Below are 20,836 nucleotides of genomic sequence, written 5' to 3' on the forward strand. Positions count from 1 at the left end.
GTGTGTGTGTGTGTGTGTGTGTGTGTGTGTGTGTGTGTGTGTGTGTGTGTGTGTGTGTGTGTGTGTGTGTGTGTGTGTGTGTGTGTGTGTGTGTGTGTGTGTGTGTGTGTGTGTGTGTGTGTGTGTGTGTGTGTGTGTGTGTGTGTGTGTGTGTGTGTGTGTGTGTGTGTGTGTGTGTGTGTGTGTGTGTGTGTGTGTGTGTGTGTGTGTGTGTGTGTGTGTGTGTGTGTGTGTGTGTGTGTGTGTGTGTGTGTGTGTGTGTGTGTGTGTGTGTGTGTGTGTGTGTGTGTGTGTGTGTGTGTGTGTGTGTGTGTGTGTGTGTGTGTGTGTGTGTGTGTGTGTGTGTGTGTGTGTGTGTGTGTGTGTGTGTGTGTGTGTGTGTGTGTGTGTGTGTGTGTGTGTGTGTGTGTGTGTGTGTGTGTGTGTGTGTGTGTGTGTGTGTGTGTGTGTGTGTGTGTGTGTGTGTGTGTGTGTGTGTGTGTGTGTGTGTGTGTGTGTGTGTGTGTGTGTGTGTGTGTGTGTGTGTGTGTGTGTGTGTGTGTGTGTGTGTGTGTGTGTGTGTGTGTGTGTGTGTGTGTGTGTGTGTGTGTGTGTGTGTGTGTGTGTGTGTGTGTGTGTGTGTGTGTGTGTGTGTGTGTGTGTGTGTGTGTGTGTGTGTGTGTGTGTGTGGGTGTGGGTGTGGGTGTGGGTGTGGGTGTGGGTGTGGGTGTGGGTGTGGGTGTGGGTGTGCGTGTGCGCGTGCGAGGTGCGAGGTGCAATGTGCGAAGTGCGAAGTGCGATGTGCGAAGTGCGAGGTGGGAGGTGCGAGGAATCAGGAACGAAAGGAATACTTTAGTTAGACAAATAAAAAGGGAACACTGGCAGAGTTTCTCAACAGATGGAACACGACTTCTACGGAACTCAAAAAGAAGTATGGAGAATAATCAGAGGACAAGGAAAACAGATGCACGAATTAATAAAAACGAAACACATTCAGAAGGAAACATGGGCAGACTATTTCCGATCTCTATTTGCTAAAGGCGACGATAATCAATCACCAACACCTGAAGTTACGACGACAAACGAAGAAATAAACATCGAGAAGGGAAAGGTAAAGGTAGTTTTATGAATATTAAAAAATAGAAAATCTCCCGGAGAGTACAGAAAGGCGACGATAATCAATCACCAACACCTGAAGTTACGACGACAAACGAAGAAATAAACATCGAGAAGGGAAAGGTAAAGGTAGTTTTATGAATATTAAAAAATAGAAAATCTCCCGGAGAGTACAGAATATCGAACGAAATCCTCTATTAAAACTAATACATACAGAAAATAATAAAATAAAACAGAATATCAAAAGAATGGAGATCAAGCATCGTAATACCTACCTCTCTTTAAAACAGGAGACAAATCGGACCAGGAGAATTACAGAGGAATTAACTTATTAAACCCAACATTAAAATTAACAACCAAAGTGATGACCAACAAAGTGAATGAAAGTGTAACATTAGTAGAAGAACAACAAGGTTTTAGGTCGGGAAGATCATGCACCGACGTTATACATATTTACAATGAGAATGAGGCAGGTTTAAGAGAAATCATTAGAATACAACAAACCGGCATATTTATGTTTCGTGGATCCTAAAAGTGAGCGCTCACAACGAGGCGCCGACCCTCGCTCCCTAGTATTGCTCGTACCATATCATCGATCGCCAGGTAAAATAAATGTATTATTTTAAAAGAGAGCGTTCACAAAAATGAAGAGTACGATACTTTGCTGTAGGCTAGGATACGATGCGATGGTCTCCGTTATGATCGCACCGTTAGAAAGCATTTGACAAGGTCACATTAAATAACGTGTGTGTGTGTGTGTGTGTGTGTGTGTGTGTGTGTGTGTGTGTGTGTGTGTGTGTGTGTGTGTGTGTGTGTGTGTGTGTGTGTGTGTGTGTGTGTGTGTGTGTGTGTGTGTGTGTGTGTGTGTGTGTGTGTGTGTGTGTGTGTGTGTGTGTGTGTGTGTGTGTGTGTGTGTGTGTGTGTGTGTGTGTGTGTGTGTGTGTGTGTGTGTGTGTGTGTGTGTGTGTGTGTGTGTGTGTGTGTGTGTGTGTGTGTGTGTGTGTGTGTGTGTGTGTGTGTGTGTGTGTGTGTGTGTGTGTGTGTGTGTGTGTGTGTGTGTGTGTGTGTGTGTGTGTGTGTGTGTGTGTGTGTGTGTGTGTGTGTGTGTGTGTGTGTGTGTGTGTGTGTGTGTGTGTGTGTGTGTGTGTGTGTGTGTGTGTGTGTGTGTGTGTGTGTGTGTGTGTGTGTGTGTGTGTGTGTGTGTGTGTGTGTGTGTGTGTGTGTGTGTGTGTGTGTGTGTGTGTGTGTGTGTGTGTGTGTGTGTGTGTGTGTGTGTGTGTGTGTGTGTGTGTGTGTGTGTGTGTGTGTGTGTGTGTGTGTGTGTGTGTGTGTGTGTGTGTGTGTGTGTGTGTGTGTGTGTGTGTGTGTGTGTGTGTGTGTGTGTGTGTGTGTGTGTGTGTGTGTGTGTGTGTGTGTGTGTGTGTGTGTGTGTGTGTGTGTGTGTGTGTGTGTGTGTGTGTGTGTGTGTGTGTGTGTGTGTGTGTGTGTGTGTGTGTGTGTGTGTGTGTGTGTGTGTGTGTGTGTGTGTGTGTGTGTGTGTGTGTGTGTGTGTGTGTGTGTGTGTGTGTGTGTGTGTGTGTGTGTGTGTGTGTGTGTGTGTGTGTGTGTGTGTGTGTGTGTGTGTGTGTGTGTGTGTGTGTGTGTGTGTGTGTGTGTGTGTGTGTGTGTGTGTGTGTGTGTGTGTGTGTGTGTGTGTGTGTGTGTGTGTGTGTGTGTGTGTGTGTGTGTGTGTGTGTGTGTGTGTGGGTGTGGGTGTGGGTGTGGGTGTGGGTGTGGGTGTGGGTGTGGGTGTGGGTGTGGGTGTGGGTGTGGGTGTGGGTGTGGGTGTGGGTGTGGGTGTGGGTGTGGGTGTGGGTGTGGGTGTGGGTGTGGGTGTGGGTGTGGGTGTGCGTGTGCGCGTGCGAGGTGCGAGGTGCAATGTGCGAAGTGCGAAGTGCGATGTGCGAAGTGCGAGGTGGGAGGTGCGAGGTGCGTGGTGCGAGGTGCGAGGTGCAAGGTGCGTGGTGGGAGGTGGGAGGTGTGAGGTGCTAGGTGTGTGTGTGTGTGTATGTGCGAGGTTCGAAGAGCGAGGAGCGAGGAGCGAGGTGCGATGTGCGAGGTGCGAGGTGCAAGGAGGAAAACCGGCTACGATTGAGGTGTTGGAGGCCAATATTACTCGAGTCATTGATCAAATACAAATCGAAATGCTCAAACGCGTCATCGAGAATTGGAACTTCAGAATTGACCATCTTAACCGCAGCCACGGTAAGGATTTGAAAGAAATTATCTTTAAGAAGCAATTTTAAAGAATGGTTCTTTTCTAGAAGAAGAAGAAAGCCTTTTTACAATACAGAATAAAACAAACACAACAGGCATACAACCACTACAAACGAATCAGGAACGAAAGGAATACTTTAGTTAGACAAATAAAAAGGGAACACTGGCAGAGTTTCTCAACAGATGGAACACGACTTCTACGGAACTCAAAAAGAAGTATGGAGAATAATCAGAGGACAAGGAAAACAGATGCACGAATTAATAAAAACGAAACACATTCAGAAGGAAACATGGGCAGACTATTTCCGATCTCTATTTGCTAAAGGCGACGATAATCAATCACCAACACCTGAAGTTACGACGACAAACGAAGAAATAAACATCGAGAAGGGAAAGGTAAAGGTAGTTTTATGAATATTAAAAAATAGAAAATCTCCCGGAGAGTACAGAATATCGAACGAAATCCTAAAGTATGGAGGACAAAATCTGACTAACAACTATTAAAACTAATACATACAGAAAATAATAAAATAAAACAGAATATCAAAAGAATGGAGATCAAGCATCGTAATACCTACCTCTCTTTAAAACAGGAGACAAATCGGACCAGGAGAATTACAGAGGAATTAACTTATTAAACCCAACATTAAAATTAACAACCAAAGTGATGACCAACAAAGTGAATGAAAGTATAACATTAGTAGAAGAACAACAAGGTTTTAGGTCGGGAAGATCATGCACCGACGTTATACATATTTACAATGAGAATGAGGCAGGTTTAAGAGAAATCATTAGAATACAACAAACCGGCATATTTATGTTTCGTGGATCCTAAAAGTGAGCGCTCACAACGAGGCGCCGACCCTCGCTCCCTAGTATTGCTCGTACCATATCATCGATCGCCAGGTAAAATAAATGTATTATTTTAAAAGAGAGCGTTCACAAAAATGAAGAGTACGATACTTTGCTGTAGGCTAGGATACGATGCGATGGTCTCCGTTATGATCGCACCGTTAGAAAGCATTTGACAAGGTCACATTAAATTGTGTGTGTGTGTGTGTGTGTGTGTGTGTGTGTGTGTGTGTGTGTGTGTGTGTGTGTGTGTGTGTGTGTGTGTGTGTGTGTGTGTGTGTGTGTGTGTGTGTGTGTGTGTGTGTGTGTGTGTGTGTGTGTGTGTGTGTGTGTGTGTGTGTGTGTGTGTGTGTGTGTGTGTGTGTGTGTGTGTGTGTGTGTGTGTGTGTGTGTGTGTGTGTGTGTGTGTGTGTGTGTGTGTGTGTGTGTGTGTGTGTGTGTGTGTGTGTGTGTGTGTGTGTGTGTGTGTGTGTGTGTGTGTGTGTGTGTGTGTGTGTGTGTGTGTGTGTGTGTGTGTGTGTGTGTGTGTGTGTGTGTGTGTGTGTGTGTGTGTGTGTGTGTGTGTGTGTGTGTGTGTGTGTGTGTGTGTGTGTGTGTGTGTGTGTGTGTGTGTGTGTGTGTGTGTGTGTGTGTGTGTGTGTGTGTGTGTGTGTGTGTGTGTGTGTGTGTGTGTGTGTGTGTGTGTGTGTGTGTGTGTGTGTGTGTGTGTGTGTGTGTGTGTGTGTGTGTGTGTGTGTGTGTGTGTGTGTGTGTGTGTGTGTGTGTGTGTGTGTGTGTGTGTGTGTGTGTGTGTGTGTGTGTGTGTGTGTGTGTGTGTGTGTGTGTGTGTGTGTGTGTGTGTGTGTGTGTGTGTGTGTGTGTGTGTGTGTGTGTGTGTGTGTGTGTGTGTGTGTGTGTGTGTGTGTGTGTGTGTGTGTGTGTGTGTGTGTGTGTGTGTGTGTGTGTGTGTGTGTGTGTGTGTGTGTGTGTGTGTGTGTGTGTGTGTGTGTGTGTGTGTGTGTGTGTGTGTGTGTGTGTGTGTGTGTGTGTGTGTGTGTGTGTGTGTGTGTGTGTGTGTGTGTGTGTGTGTGTGTGTGTGTGTGTGTGTGTGTGGGTGTGGGTGTGGGTGTGGGTGTGGGTGTGGGTGTGGGTGTGGGTGTGGGTGTGGGTGTGGGTGTGGGTGTGGGTGTGGGTGTGGGTGTGCGTGTGCGCGTGCGAGGTGCGAGGTGCAATGTGCGAAGTGCGAAGTGCGATGTGCGAAGTGCGAGGTGGGAGGTGCGAGGAATCAGGAACGAAAGGAATACTTTAGTTAGACAAATAAAAAGGGAACACTGGCAGAGTTTCTCAACAGATGGAACACGACTTCTACGGAACTCAAAAAGAAGTATGGAGAATAATCAGAGGACAAGGAAAACAGATGCACGAATTAATAAAAACGAAACACATTCAGAAGGAAACATGGGCAGACTATTTCCGATCTCTATTTGCTAAAGGCGACGATAATCAATCACCAACACCTGAAGTTACGACGACAAACGAAGAAATAAACATCGAGAAGGGAAAGGTAAAGGTAGTTTTATGAATATTAAAAAATAGAAAATCTCCCGGAGAGTACAGAATATCGAACGAAATCCTAAAGTATGGAGGACAAAATCTGACTAACAACTATTAAAACTAATACATACAGAAAATAATAAAATAAAACAGAATATCAAAAGAATGGAGATCAAGCATCGTAATACCTACCTCTCTTTAAAACAGGAGACAAATCGGACCAGGAGAATTACAGAGGAATTAACTTATTAAACCCAACATTAAAATTAACAACCAAAGTGATGACCAACAAAGTGAATGAAAGTGTAACATTAGTAGAAGAACAACAAGGTTTTAGGTCGGGAAGATCATGCACCGACGTTATACATATTTACAATGAGAATGAGGCAGGTTTAAGAGAAATCATTAGAATACAACAAACCGGCATATTTATGTTTCGTGGATCCTAAAAGTGAGCGCTCACAACGAGGCGCCGACCCTCGCTCCCTAGTATTGCTCGTACCATATCATCGATCGCCAGGTAAAATAAATGTATTATTTTAAAAGAGAGCGTTCACAAAAATGAAGAGTACGATACTTTGCTGTAGGCTAGGATACGATGCGATGGTCTCCGTTATGATCGCACCGTTAGAAAGCATTTGACAAGGTCACATTAAATAACGTGTGTGTGTGTGTGTGTGTGTGTGTGTGTGTGTGTGTGTGTGTGTGTGTGTGTGTGTGTGTGTGTGTGTGTGTGTGTGTGTGTGTGTGTGTGTGTGTGTGTGTGTGTGTGTGTGTGTGTGTGTGTGTGTGTGTGTGTGTGTGTGTGTGTGTGTGTGTGTGTGTGTGTGTGTGTGTGTGTGTGTGTGTGTGTGTGTGTGTGTGTGTGTGTGTGTGTGTGTGTGTGTGTGTGTGTGTGTGTGTGTGTGTGTGTGTGTGTGTGTGTGTGTGTGTGTGTGTGTGTGTGTGTGTGTGTGTGTGTGTGTGTGTGTGTGTGTGTGTGTGTGTGTGTGTGTGTGTGTGTGTGTGTGTGTGTGTGTGTGTGTGTGTGTGTGTGTGTGTGTGTGTGTGTGTGTGTGTGTGTGTGTGTGTGTGTGTGTGTGTGTGTGTGTGTGTGTGGGTGTGGGTGTGGGTGTGGGTGTGGGTGTGGGTGTGGGTGTGGGTGTGGGTGTGGGTGTGGGTGTGGGTGTGGGTGTGGGTGTGGGTGTGGGTGTGGGTGTGGGTGTGGGTGTGGGTGTGGGTGTGGGTGTGGGTGTGCGTGTGCGCGTGCGAGGTGCGAGGTGCAATGTGCGAAGTGCGAAGTGCGATGTGCGAAGTGCGAGGTGGGAGGTGCGAGGTGCGTGGTGCGAGGTGCGAGGTGCAAGGTGCGTGGTGGGAGGTGGGAGGTGTGAGGTGCTAGGTGTGTGTGTGTGTGTATGTGCGAGGTTCGAAGAGCGAGGAGCGAGGAGCGAGGTGCGATGTGCGAGGTGCGAGGTGCAAGGAGGAAAACCGGCTACGATTGAGGTGTTGGAGGCCAATATTACTCGAGTCATTGATCAAATACAAATCGAAATGCTCAAACGCGTCATCGAGAATTGGAACTTCAGAATTGACCATCTTAACCGCAGCCACGGTAAGGATTTGAAAGAAATTATCTTTAAGAAGCAATTTTAAAGAATGGTTCTTTTCTAGAAGAAGAAGAAAGCCTTTTTACAATACAGAATAAAACAAACACAACAGGCATACAACCACTACAAACGAATCAGGAACGAAAGGAATACTTTAGTTAGACAAATAAAAAGGGAACACTGGCAGAGTTTCTCAACAGATGGAACACGACTTCTACGGAACTCAAAAAGAAGTATGGAGAATAATCAGAGGACAAGGAAAACAGATGCACGAATTAATAAAAACGAAACACATTCAGAAGGAAACATGGGCAGACTATTTCCGATCTCTATTTGCTAAAGGCGACGATAATCAATCACCAACACCTGAAGTTACGACGACAAACGAAGAAATAAACATCGAGAAGGGAAAGGTAAAGGTAGTTTTATGAATATTAAAAAATAGAAAATCTCCCGGAGAGTACAGAATATCGAACGAAATCCTAAAGTATGGAGGACAAAATCTGACTAACAACTATTAAAACTAATACATACAGAAAATAATAAAATAAAACAGAATATCAAAAGAATGGAGATCAAGCATCGTAATACCTACCTCTCTTTAAAACAGGAGACAAATCGGACCAGGAGAATTACAGAGGAATTAACTTATTAAACCCAACATTAAAATTAACAACCAAAGTGATGACCAACAAAGTGAATGAAAGTATAACATTAGTAGAAGAACAACAAGGTTTTAGGTCGGGAAGATCATGCACCGACGTTATACATATTTACAATGAGAATGAGGCAGGTTTAAGAGAAATCATTAGAATACAACAAACCGGCATATTTATGTTTCGTGGATCCTAAAAGTGAGCGCTCACAACGAGGCGCCGACCCTCGCTCCCTAGTATTGCTCGTACCATATCATCGATCGCCAGGTAAAATAAATGTATTATTTTAAAAGAGAGCGTTCACAAAAATGAAGAGTACGATACTTTGCTGTAGGCTAGGATACGATGCGATGGTCTCCGTTATGATCGCACCGTTAGAAAGCATTTGACAAGGTCACATTAAATTGTGTGTGTGTGTGTGTGTGTGTGTGTGTGTGTGTGTGTGTGTGTGTGTGTGTGTGTGTGTGTGTGTGTGTGTGTGTGTGTGTGTGTGTGTGTGTGTGTGTGTGTGTGTGTGTGTGTGTGTGTGTGTGTGTGTGTGTGTGTGTGTGTGTGTGTGTGTGTGTGTGTGTGTGTGTGTGTGTGTGTGTGTGTGTGTGTGTGTGTGTGTGTGTGTGTGTGTGTGTGTGTGTGTGTGTGTGTGTGTGTGTGTGTGTGTGTGTGTGTGTGTGTGTGTGTGTGTGTGTGTGTGTGTGTGTGTGTGTGTGTGTGTGTGTGTGTGTGTGTGTGTGTGTGTGTGTGTGTGTGTGTGTGTGTGTGTGTGTGTGTGTGTGTGTGTGTGTGTGTGTGTGTGTGTGTGTGTGTGTGTGTGTGTGTGTGTGTGTGTGTGTGTGTGTGTGTGTGTGTGTGTGTGTGTGTGTGTGTGTGTGTGTGTGTGTGTGTGTGTGTGTGTGTGTGTGTGTGTGTGTGTGTGTGTGTGTGTGTGTGTGTGTGTGTGTGTGTGTGTGTGTGTGTGTGTGTGTGTGTGTGTGTGTGTGTGTGTGTGTGTGTGTGTGTGTGTGTGTGTGTGTGTGTGTGTGTGTGTGTGTGTGTGTGTGTGTGTGTGTGTGTGTGTGTGTGTGTGTGTGTGTGTGTGTGTGTGTGTGTGTGTGTGTGTGTGTGTGTGTGTGTGTGTGTGTGTGTGTGTGTGTGTGTGTGTGTGTGTGTGTGTGTGTGTGTGTGTGTGTGTGTGTGTGTGTGTGTGTGTGTGTGTGTGTGTGTGTGTGTGTGTGTGTGTGTGTGTGTGTGTGTGTGTGTGTGTGTGTGTGTGTGTGTGTGTGTGTGTGTGTGTGTGTGTGTGTGTGTGTGTGTGTGTGTGTGTGTGTGTGGGTGTGGGTGTGGGTGTGGGTGTGGGTGTGGGTGTGGGTGTGGGTGTGCGTGTGCGTGTGCGCGTGCGAGGTGCGAGGTGCAATGTGCGAAGTGCGATGTGCGAGGTGGGAGGTGGGAGGTGCGTGGTGCGTGGTGCGAGGTGCGAGGTGCAAGGTGCGTGGTGGGAGGTGGGAGGTGTGAGGTGCTAGGTGTGTGTGTGTGTGTATGTGCGAGGTTCGAAGAGCGAGGAGCGAGGAGCGAGGTGCGATGTGCGAGGTGCGAGGTGCAAGGAGGAAAACCGGCTACGATTGAGGTGTTGGAGGCCAATATTACTCGAGTCATTGATCAAATACAAATCGAAATGCTCAAACGCGTCATCGAGAATTGGAACTTCAGAATTGACCATCTTAACCGCAGCCACGGTAAGGATTTGAAAGAAATTATCTTTAAGAAGCAATTTTAAAGAATGGTTCTTTTCTAGAAGAAGAAGAAAGCCTTTTTACAATACAGAATAAAACAAACACAACAGGCATACAACCACTACAAACGAATCAGGAACGAAAGGAATACTTTAGTTAGACAAATAAAAAGGGAACACTGGCAGAGTTTCTCAACAGATGGAACACGACTTCTACGGAACTCAAAAAGAAGTATGGAGAATAATCAGAGGACAAGGAAAACAGATGCACGAATTAATAAAAACGAAACACATTCAGAAGGAAACATGGGCAGACTATTTCCGATCTCTATTTGCTAAAGGCGACGATAATCAATCACCAACACCTGAAGTTACGACGACAAACGAAGAAATAAACATCGAGAAGGGAAAGGTAAAGGTAGTTTTATGAATATTAAAAAATAGAAAATCTCCCGGAGAGTACAGAATATCGAACGAAATCCTAAAGTATGGAGGACAAAATCTGACTAACAACTATTAAAACTAATACATACAGAAAATAATAAAATAAAACAGAATATCAAAAGAATGGAGATCAAGCATCGTAATACCTACCTCTCTTTAAAACAGGAGACAAATCGGACCAGGAGAATTACAGAGGAATTAACTTATTAAACCCAACATTAAAATTAACAACCAAAGTGATGACCAACAAAGTGAATGAAAGTGTAACATTAGTAGAAGAACAACAAGGTTTTAGGTCGGGAAGATCATGCACCGACGTTATACATATTTACAATGAGAATGAGGCAGGTTTAAGAGAAATCATTAGAATACAACAAACCGGCATATTTATGTTTCGTGGATCCTAAAAGTGAGCGCTCACAACGAGGCGCCGACCCTCGCTCCCTAGTATTGCTCGTACCATATCATCGATCGCCAGGTAAAATAAATGTATTATTTTAAAAGAGAGCGTTCACAAAAATGAAGAGTACGATACTTTGCTGTAGGCTAGGATACGATGCGATGGTCTCCGTTATGATCGCACCGTTAGAAAGCATTTGACAAGGTCACATTAAATAACGTGTGTGTGTGTGTGTGTGTGTGTGTGTGTGTGTGTGTGTGTGTGTGTGTGTGTGTGTGTGTGTGTGTGTGTGTGTGTGTGTGTGTGTGTGTGTGTGTGTGTGTGTGTGTGTGTGTGTGTGTGTGTGTGTGTGTGTGTGTGTGTGTGTGTGTGTGTGTGTGTGTGTGTGTGTGTGTGTGTGTGTGTGTGTGTGTGTGTGTGTGTGTGTGTGTGTGTGTGTGTGTGTGTGTGTGTGTGTGTGTGTGTGTGTGTGTGTGTGTGTGTGTGTGTGTGTGTGTGTGTGTGTGTGTGTGTGTGTGTGTGTGTGTGTGTGTGTGTGTGTGTGTGTGTGTGTGTGTGTGTGTGTGTGTGTGTGTGTGTGTGTGTGTGTGTGTGTGTGTGTGTGTGTGTGTGTGTGTGTGTGTGTGTGTGTGTGTGTGTGTGTGTGTGTGTGTGTGTGTGTGTGTGTGTGTGTGTGTGTGTGTGTGTGTGTGTGTGTGTGTGTGTGTGTGTGTGTGTGTGTGTGTGTGTGTGTGTGTGTGTGTGTGTGTGTGTGTGTGTGTGTGTGTGTGTGTGTGTGTGTGTGTGTGTGTGTGTGTGTGTGTGTGTGTGTGTGTGGGTGTGGGTGTGGGTGTGGGTGTGGGTGTGGGTGTGGGTGTGGGTGTGCGTGTGCGTGTGCGCGTGCGAGGTGCGAGGTGCAATGTGCGAAGTGCGAAGTGCGATGTGCGAAGTGCGAGGTGGGAGGTGCGAGGTGCGTGGTGCGAGGTGCGAGGTGCAAGGTGCGTGGTGGGAGGTGGGAGGTGTGAGGTGCTAGGTGTGTGTGTGTGTGTATGTGCGAGGTTCGAAGAGCGAGGAGCGAGGAGCGAGGTGCGATGTGCGAGGTGCGAGGTGCAAGGAGGAAAACCGGCTACGATTGAGGTGTTGGAGGCCAATATTACTCGAGTCATTGATCAAATACAAATCGAAATGCTCAAACGCGTCATCGAGAATTGGAACTTCAGAATTGACCATCTTAACCGCAGCCACGGTAAGGATTTGAAAGAAATTATCTTTAAGAAGCAATTTTAAAGAATGGTTCTTTTCTAGAAGAAGAAGAAAGCCTTTTTACAATACAGAATAAAACAAACACAACAGGCATACAACCACTACAAACGAATCAGGAACGAAAGGAATACTTTAGTTAGACAAATAAAAAGGGAACACTGGCAGAGTTTCTCAACAGATGGAACACGACTTCTACGGAACTCAAAAAGAAGTATGGAGAATAATCAGAGGACAAGGAAAACAGATGCACGAATTAATAAAAACGAAACACATTCAGAAGGAAACATGGGCAGACTATTTCCGATCTCTATTTGCTAAAGGCGACGATAATCAATCACCAACACCTGAAGTTACGACGACAAACGAAGAAATAAACATCGAGAAGGGAAAGGTAAAGGTAGTTTTATGAATATTAAAAAATAGAAAATCTCCCGGAGAGTACAGAATATCGAACGAAATCCTAAAGTATGGAGGACAAAATCTGACTAACAACTATTAAAACTAATACATACAGAAAATAATAAAATAAAACAGAATATCAAAAGAATGGAGATCAAGCATCGTAATACCTACCTCTCTTTAAAACAGGAGACAAATCGGACCAGGAGAATTACAGAGGAATTAACTTATTAAACCCAACATTAAAATTAACAACCAAAGTGATGATGATGACCAACAAAGTGAATGAAAGTATAACATTAGTAGAAGAACAACAAGGTTTTAGGTCGGGAAGATCATGCACCGACGTTATACATATTTACAATGAGAATGAGGCAGGTTTAAGAGAAATCATTAGAATACAACAAACCGGCATATTTATGTTTCGTGGATCCTAAAAGTGAGCGCTCACAACGAGGCGCCGACCCTCGCTCCCTAGTATTGCTCGTACCATATCATCGATCGCCAGGTAAAATAAATGTATTATTTTAAAAGAGAGCGTTCACAAAAATGAAGAGTACGATACTTTGCTGTAGGCTAGGATACGATGCGATGGTCTCCGTTATGATCGCACCGTTAGAAAGCATTTGACAAGGTCACATTAAATTGTGTGTGTGTGTGTGTGTGTGTGTGTGTGTGTGTGTGTGTGTGTGTGTGTGTGTGTGTGTGTGTGTGTGTGTGTGTGTGTGTGTGTGTGTGTGTGTGTGTGTGTGTGTGTGTGTGTGTGTGTGTGTGTGTGTGTGTGTGTGTGTGTGTGTGTGTGTGTGTGTGTGTGTGTGTGTGTGTGTGTGTGTGTGTGTGTGTGTGTGTGTGTGTGTGTGTGTGTGTGTGTGTGTGTGTGTGTGTGTGTGTGTGTGTGTGTGTGTGTGTGTGTGTGTGTGTGTGTGTGTGTGTGTGTGTGTGTGTGTGTGTGTGTGTGTGTGTGTGTGTGTGTGTGTGTGTGTGTGTGTGTGTGTGTGTGTGTGTGTGTGTGTGTGTGTGTGTGTGTGTGTGTGTGTGTGTGTGTGTGTGTGTGTGTGTGTGTGTGTGTGTGTGTGTGTGTGTGTGTGTGTGTGTGTGTGTGTGTGTGTGTGTGTGTGTGTGTGTGTGTGTGTGTGTGTGTGTGTGTGTGTGTGTGTGTGTGTGTGTGTGTGTGTGTGTGTGTGTGTGTGTGTGTGTGTGTGTGTGTGTGTGTGTGTGTGTGTGTGTGTGTGTGTGTGTGTGTGTGTGTGTGTGTGTGTGTGTGTGTGTGTGTGTGTGTGTGTGTGTGTGTGTGTGTGTGTGTGTGTGTGTGTGTGTGTGTGTGTGTGTGTGTGTGTGTGTGTGTGTGTGTGTGTGTGTGTGTGTGTGTGTGTGTGTGTGTGTGTGTGTGTGTGTGTGTGTGTGTGTGTGTGTGTGTGTGTGTGTGTGTGTGTGTGTGTGTGTGTGTGTGTGTGTGTGTGTGTGTGTGTGTGTGTGTGTGTGTGTGTGTGTGTGTGTGTGTGTGTGTGTGTGTGTGTGTGTGTGTGTGTGTGTGTGTGTGTGTGTGTGTGTGTGTGTGTGTGTGTGTGTGTGTGTGTGTGTGTGTGTGTGTGTGTGTGTGTGTGTGTGTGTGTGTGTGTGTGTGTGTGTGTGTGTGTGTGTGTGTGTGTGTGTGTGTGTGTGTGTGTGTGTGTGTGTGTGTGTGTGTGTGTGTGTGTGTGTGTGTGTGTGTGTGTGTGTGTGTGTGTGTGTGTGTGTGTGTGTGTGTGTGTGTGTGTGTGTGTGTGTGTGTGTGTGTGTGGGTGTGGGTGTGGGTGTGGGTGTGGGTGTGGGTGTGGGTGTGGGTGTGCGTGTGCGTGTGCGCGTGCGAGGTGCGAGGTGCAATGTGCGAAGTGCGAAGTGCGATGTGCGAAGTGCGAGGTGGGAGGTGCGAGGTGCGTGGTGCGAGGTGCGAGGTGCAAGGTGCGTGGTGGGAGGTGGGAGGTGTGAGGTGCTAGGTGTGTGTGTGTGTGTATGTGCGAGGTTCGAAGAGCGAGGAGCGAGGAGCGAGGTGCGATGTGCGAGGTGCGAGGTGCAAGGAGGAAAACCGGCTACGATTGAGGTGTTGGAGGCCAATATTACTCGAGTCATTGATCAAATACAAATCGAAATGCTCAAACGCGTCATCGAGAATTGGAACTTCAGAATTGACCATCTTAACCGCAGCCACGGTAAGGATTTGAAAGAAATTATCTTTAAGAAGCAATTTTAAAGAATGGTTCTTTTCTAGAAGAAGAAGAAAGCCTTTTTACAATACAGAATAAAACAAACACAACAGGCATACAACCACTACAAACGAATCAGGAACGAAAGGAATACTTTAGTTAGACAAATAAAAAGGGAACACTGGCAGAGTTTCTCAACAGATGGAACACGACTTCTACGGAACTCAAAAAGAAGTATGGAGAATAATCAGAGGACAAGGAAAACAGATGCACGAATTAATAAAAACGAAACACATTCAGAAGGAAACATGGGCAGACTATTTCCGATCTCTATTTGCTAAAGGCGACGATAATCAATCACCAACACCTGAAGTTACGACGACAAACGAAGAAATAAACATCGAGAAGGGAAAGGTAAAGGTAGTTTTATGAATATTAAAAAATAGAAAATCTCCCGGAGAGTACAGAATATCGAACGAAATCCTAAAGTATGGAGGACAAAATCTGACTAACAACTATTAAAACTAATACATACAGAAAATAATAAAATAAAACAGAATATCAAAAGAATGGAGATCAAGCATCGTAATACCTACCTCTCTTTAAAACAGGAGACAAATCGGACCAGGAGAATTACAGAGGAATTAACTTATTAAACCCAACATTAAAATTAACAACCAAAGTGATGACCAACAAAGTGAATGAAAGTATAACATTAGTAGAAGAACAACAAGGTTTTAGGTCGGGAAGATCATGCACCGACGTTATACATATTTACAATGAGAATGAGGCAGGTTTAAGAGAAATCATTAGAATACAACAAACCGGCATATTTATGTTTCGTGGATCCTAAAAGTGAGCGCTCACAACGAGGCGCCGACCCTCGCTCCCTAGTATTGCTCGTACCATATCATCGATCGCCAGGTAAAATAAATGTATTATTTTAAAAGAGAGCGTTCACAAAAATGAAGAGTACGATACTTTGCTGTAGGCTAGGATACGATGCGATGGTCTCCGTTATGATCGCACCGTTAGAAAGCATTTGACAAGGTCACATTAAATTGTGTGTGTGTGTGTGTGTGTGTGTGTGTGTGTGTGTGTGTGTGTGTGTGTGTGTGTGTGTGTGTGTGTGTGTGTGTGTGTGTGTGTGTGTGTGTGTGTGTGTGTGTGTGTGTGTGTGTGTGTGTGTGTGTGTGTGTGTGTGTGTGTGTGTGTGTGTGTGTGTGTGTGTGTGTGTGTGTGTGTGTGTGTGTGTGTGTGTGTGTGTGTGTGTGTGTGTGTGTGTGTGTGTGTGTGTGTGTGTGTGTGTGTGTGTGTGTGTGTGTGTGTGTGTGTGTGTGTGTGTGTGTGTGTGTGTGTGTGTGTGTGTGTGTGTGTGTGTGTGTGTGTGTGTGTGTGTGTGTGTGTGTGTGTGTGTGTGTGTGTGTGTGTGTGTGTGTGTGTGTGTGTGTGTGTGTGTGTGTGTGTGTGTGTGTGTGTGTGTGTGTGTGTGTGTGTGTGTGTGTGTGTGTGTGTGTGTGTGTGTGTGTGTGTGTGTGTGTGTGTGTGTGTGTGTGTGTGTGTGTGTGTGTGTGTGTGTGTGTGTGTGTGTGTGTGTGTGTGTGTGTGTGTGTGTGTGTGTGTGTGTGTGTGTGTGTGTGTGTGTGTGTGTGTGTGTGTGTGTGTGTGTGTGTGTGTGTGTGTGTGTGTGTGTGTGTGTGTGTGTGTGTGTGTGTGTGTGTGTGTGTGTGTGTGTGTGTGTGTGTGTGTGTGTGTGTGTGTGTGTGTGTGTGTGTGTGTGTGTGTGTGTGTGTGTGTGTGTGTGTGTGTGTGTGTGTGTGTGTGTGTGTGTGTGTGTGTGTGTGTGTGTGTGTGTGTGTGTGTGTGTGTGTGTGTGTGTGTGTGTGTGTGTGTGTGTGTGTGTGTGTGTGTGTGTGTGTGTGTGTGTGTGTGTGTGTGTGTGTGTGTGTGTGTGTGTGTGTGTGTGTGTGTGTGTGTGTGTGTGTGTGTGTGTGTGTGTGTGTGTGTGTGTGTGTGTGTGTGTGTGTGTGTGTGTGTGTGTGTGTGTGTGTGTGTGTGTGTGTGTGTGTGTGTGTGTGTGTGTGTGTGTGTGTGTGTGTGTGTGTGTGTGTGTGTGTGTGTGTGTGTGTGTGTGTGTGTGTGTGTGTGTGTGTGTGTGTGTGTGTGTGTGTGTGTGTGTGTGTGTGTGTGTGTGTGTGTGTGTGTGTGTGTGTGTGTGTGTGTGTGTGTGTGTGTGTGTGTGTGTGTGTGTGTGTGTGTGTGTGTGTGTGTGTGTGTGTGTGTGTGTGTGTGTGTGTGTGTGTGTGTGTGTGTGTGTGTGTGTGTGTGTGTGTGTGTGTGTGTGTGTGTGTGTGTGTGTGTGTGTGTGTGGGTGTGGGTGTGGGTGTGGGTGTGGGAAGTGCGAAGTGCGATGTGCGAAGTGCGAGGTGGGAGGTGCGAGGTGCGTGGTGCGAGGTGCGAGGTGCAAGGTGCGTGGTGGGAGGTGGGAGGTGTGAGGTGCTAGGTGTGTGTGTGTGTGTATGTGCGGGGTTCGAAGAGCGAGGAGCGAGGAGCGAGGTGCGATGTGCGAGGTGCGAGGTGTGTGTGTGTGTGTGTGTGTGTGTGTGTGTGTGTGTGTGTGTGTGTGTGTGTGTGTGTGTGTGTGTGTGTGTGTGTGTGTGTGTGTGTGTGTGTGTGTGTGTGTGTGTGTGTGTGTGTGTGTGTGTGTGTGTGTGTGTGTGTGTGTGTGTGTGTGTGTGTGTGTGTGTGTGTGTGTGTGTGTGTGTGTGTGTGTGTGTGTGTGTGTGTGTGTGTGTGTGTGTGTGTGTGTGTGTGTGTGTGTGTGTGTGTGTGTGTGTGTGTGTGTGTGTGTGTGTGTGTGTGTGTGTGTGTGTGTGTGTGTGTGTGTGTGTGTGTGTGTGTGTGTGTGTGTGTGTGTGTGTGTGTGTGTGTGTGTGTGTGTGTGTGTGTGTGTGTGTGTGTGTGTGTGTGTGTGTGTGTGTGTGTGTGTGTGTGTGTGTGTGTGTGTGTGTGTGTGTGTGTGTGTGTGTGTGTGTGTGTGTGTGTGTGTGTGTGTGTGTGTGTGTGTGTGTGTGTGTGTGTGTGTGTGTGTGTGTGTGTGTGTGTGTGTGTGTGTGTGTGTGTGTGTGTGTGTGTGTGTGTGTGTGTGTGTGTGTGTGTGTGTGTGTGTGTGTGTGTGTGTGTGTGTGTGTGTGTGTGTGTGTGTGTGTGTGTGTGTGTGTGTGTGTGTGTGTGTGTGTGTGTGTGTGTGTGTGTGTGTGTGTGTGTGTGTGTGTGTGTGTGTGTGTGTGTGTGTGTGTGTGTGTGTGTGTGTGTGTGTGTGTGTGTGTGTGTGTGTGTGTGTGTGTGTGTGTGTGTGTGTGTGTGTGTGTGTGTGTGTGTGTGTGTGTGTGTGTGTGTGTGTGTGTGTGTGTGTGTGTGTGTGTGTGTGTGTGTGTGTGTGTGTGTGTGTGTGTGTGTGTGTGTGTGTGTGTGTGTGTGTGGGTGTGGGTGTGGGTGTGGGTGTGGGAAGTGCGAAGTGCGATGTGCGAAGTGCGAGGTGGGAGGTGCGAGGTGCGTGGTGCGAGGTGCGAGGTGCAAGGTGCGTGGTGGGAGGTGGGAGGTGTGAGGTGCTAGGTGTGTGTGTGTGTGTATGTGCGGGGTTCGAAGAGCGAGGAGCGAGGAGCGAGGTGCGATGTGCGAGGTGCGAGGTGCAAGGAGGAAAACCGGCTACGATTGAGGTGTTGGAGGCCAATATTACTCGAGTCATTGATCAAATACAAATCGAAATGCTCAAACGCGTCATCGAGAATTGGAACTTCAGAATTGACCATCTTAACCGCAGCCACGGTAAGGATTTGAAAGAAATTATCTTTAAGAAGCAATTTTAAAGAATGGTTCTTTTCTAGAAGAAGAAGAAAGCCTTTTTACAATACAGAATAAAACAAACACAACAGGCATACAACCACTACAAACGAATCAGGAACGAAAGGAATACTTTAGTTAGACAAATAAAAAGGGAACACTGGCAGAGTTTCTCAACAGATGGAACACGACTTCTACGGAACTCAAAAAGAAGTATGGAGAATAATCAGAGGACAAGGAAAACAGATGCACGAATTAATAAAAACGAAACACATTCAGAAGGAAACATGGGCAGACTATTTCCGATCTCTATTTGCTAAAGGCGACGATAATCAATCACCAACACCTGAAGTTACGACGACAAACGAAGAAATAAACATCGAGAAGGGAAAGGTAAAGGTAGTTTTATGAATATTAAAAAATAGAAAATCTCCCGGAGAGTACAGAATATCGAACGAAATCCTAAAGTATGGAGGACAAAATCTGACTAACAACTATTAAAACTAATACATACAGAAAATAATAAAATAAAACAGAATATCAAAAGAATGGAGATCAAGCATCGTAATACCTACCTCTCTTTAAAACAGGAGACAAATCGGACCAGGAGAATTACAGAGGAATTAACTTATTAAACCCAACATTAAAATTAACAACCAAAGTGATGACCAACAAAGTGAATGAAAGTATAACATTAGTAGAAGAACAACAAGGTTTTAGGTCGGGAAGATCATGCACCGACGTTATACATATTTACAATGAGAATGAGGCAGGTTTAAGAGAAATCATTAGAATACAACAAACCGGCATATTTATGTTTCGTGGATCCTAAAAGTGAGCGCTCACAACGAGGCGCCGACCCTCGCTCCCTAGTATTGCTCGTACCATATCATCGATCGCCAGGTAAAATAAATGTATTATTTTAAAAGAGAGCGTTCACAAAAATGAAGAGTACGATACTTTGCTGTAGGCTAGGATACGATGCGATGGTCTCCGTTATGATCGCACCGTTAGAAAGCATTTGACAAGGTCACATTAAATAACGTTATCCATTTGTTATACTCAAGGGAGGTACCTCTAGGAATAATTAAAATACTCGAAAACATTCACCAACACAATAAAAGTAAAAGTAGAAGATGAACTAACTGACCCAATTGATGCTGGCAATAGTATAAAACAGGGGTATTCCTTGAGCTCTTTATTGTTCAACCTGATCATGGATGAAATAGTAAAAAAGTAAGAATTAAAAAACCACACACTGTCTAGCTACGGAAAGTTCGAAACAGAAGTGGAAGATGTGTGTGTGTGTGTGTGTGTGTGTGTGTGTGGTGTGTGTGTGTGTGTGTGTGTGTGTGTGTGTGTGTGTGTGTGTGTGTGTGTGTGTGTGTGTGTGTGTGTGTGTGTGTGTGTGTGTGTGTGTGTGTGTGTGTGTGTGTGTGTGTGTGTGTGTGTGTGTGTGTGTGTGTGTGTGTGTGTGTGTGTGTGTGTGTGTGTGTGTGTGTGTGTGTGTGTGTGTGTGTGTGTGTGTGTGTGTGTGTGTGTGTGTGTGTGTGTGTGTGTGTGTGTGTGTGTGTGTGTGTGTGTGTGTGTGTGTGTGTGTGTGTGTGTGTGTGTGTGTGTGTGTGTGTGTGTGTGTGTGTGTGTGTGTGTGTGTGTGTGTGTGTGTGTGTGTGTGTGTGTGTGTGTGTGTGTGTGTGTGTGTGTGTGTGTGTGTGTGTGTGTGTGTGTGTGTGTGTGTGTGTGTGTGTGTGTGTGTGTGTGTGTGTGTGTGTGTGTGTGTGTGTGTGTGTGTGTGTGTGTGTGTGTGTGTGTGTGTGTGTGTGTGTGTGTGTGTGTGTGTGTGTGTGTGTGTGTGTGTGTGTGTGTGTGTGTGTGTGTGTGTGTGTGTGTGTGTGTGTGTGTGTGTGTGTGTGTGTGTGTGTGTGTGTGTGTGTGTGTGTGTGTGTGTGTGTGTGTGTGTGTGTGTGTGTGTGTGTGTGTGTGTGTGTGTGTGTGTGTGTGTGTGTGTGTGTGTGTGTGTGTGTGTGTGTGTGTGTGTGTGTGTGTGTGTGTGTGTGTGTGTGTGTGTGTGTGTGTGTGTGTGTGTGTGTGTGTGTGTGTGTGTGTGTGTGTGTGTGTGTGTGTGTGTGTGTGTGTGTGTGTGTGTGTGTGTGTGTGTGTGTGTGTGTGTGTGTGTGTGTGTGTGTGTGTGTGTGTGTGTGTGTGTGTGTGTGTGTGTGTGTGTGTGTGTGTGTGTGTGTGGGTGTGGGTGTGGGTGTGGGTGTGGGTGTGGGTGTGGGTGTGGGTGTGCGCGTGCGAGGTGCGAGGTGCAATGTGCGAAGTGCGAAGTGCGATGTGCGAAGTGCGAGGTGGGAGGTGCGAGGTGCGTGGTGCGAGGTGCGAGGTGCAAGGTGCGTGGTGGGAGGTGGGAGGTGTGAGGTGCTAGGTGTGTGTGTGTGTGTATGTGCGAGGTTCGAAGAGCGAGGAGCGAGGAGCGAGGTGCGATGTGCGAGGTGCGAGGTGCAAGGAGGAAAACCGGCTACGATTGAGGTGTTGGAGGCCAATATTACTCGAGTCATTGATCAAATACAAATCGAAATGCTCAAACGCGTCATCGAGAATTGGAACTTCAGAATTGACCATCTTAACCGCAGCCACGGTAA

This window comes from Diabrotica virgifera, chromosome 10, assembly GCF_917563875.1.
Source record: "Diabrotica virgifera virgifera chromosome 10, PGI_DIABVI_V3a".
Lineage (NCBI taxonomy): Eukaryota > Metazoa > Arthropoda > Insecta > Coleoptera > Chrysomelidae > Diabrotica > Diabrotica virgifera.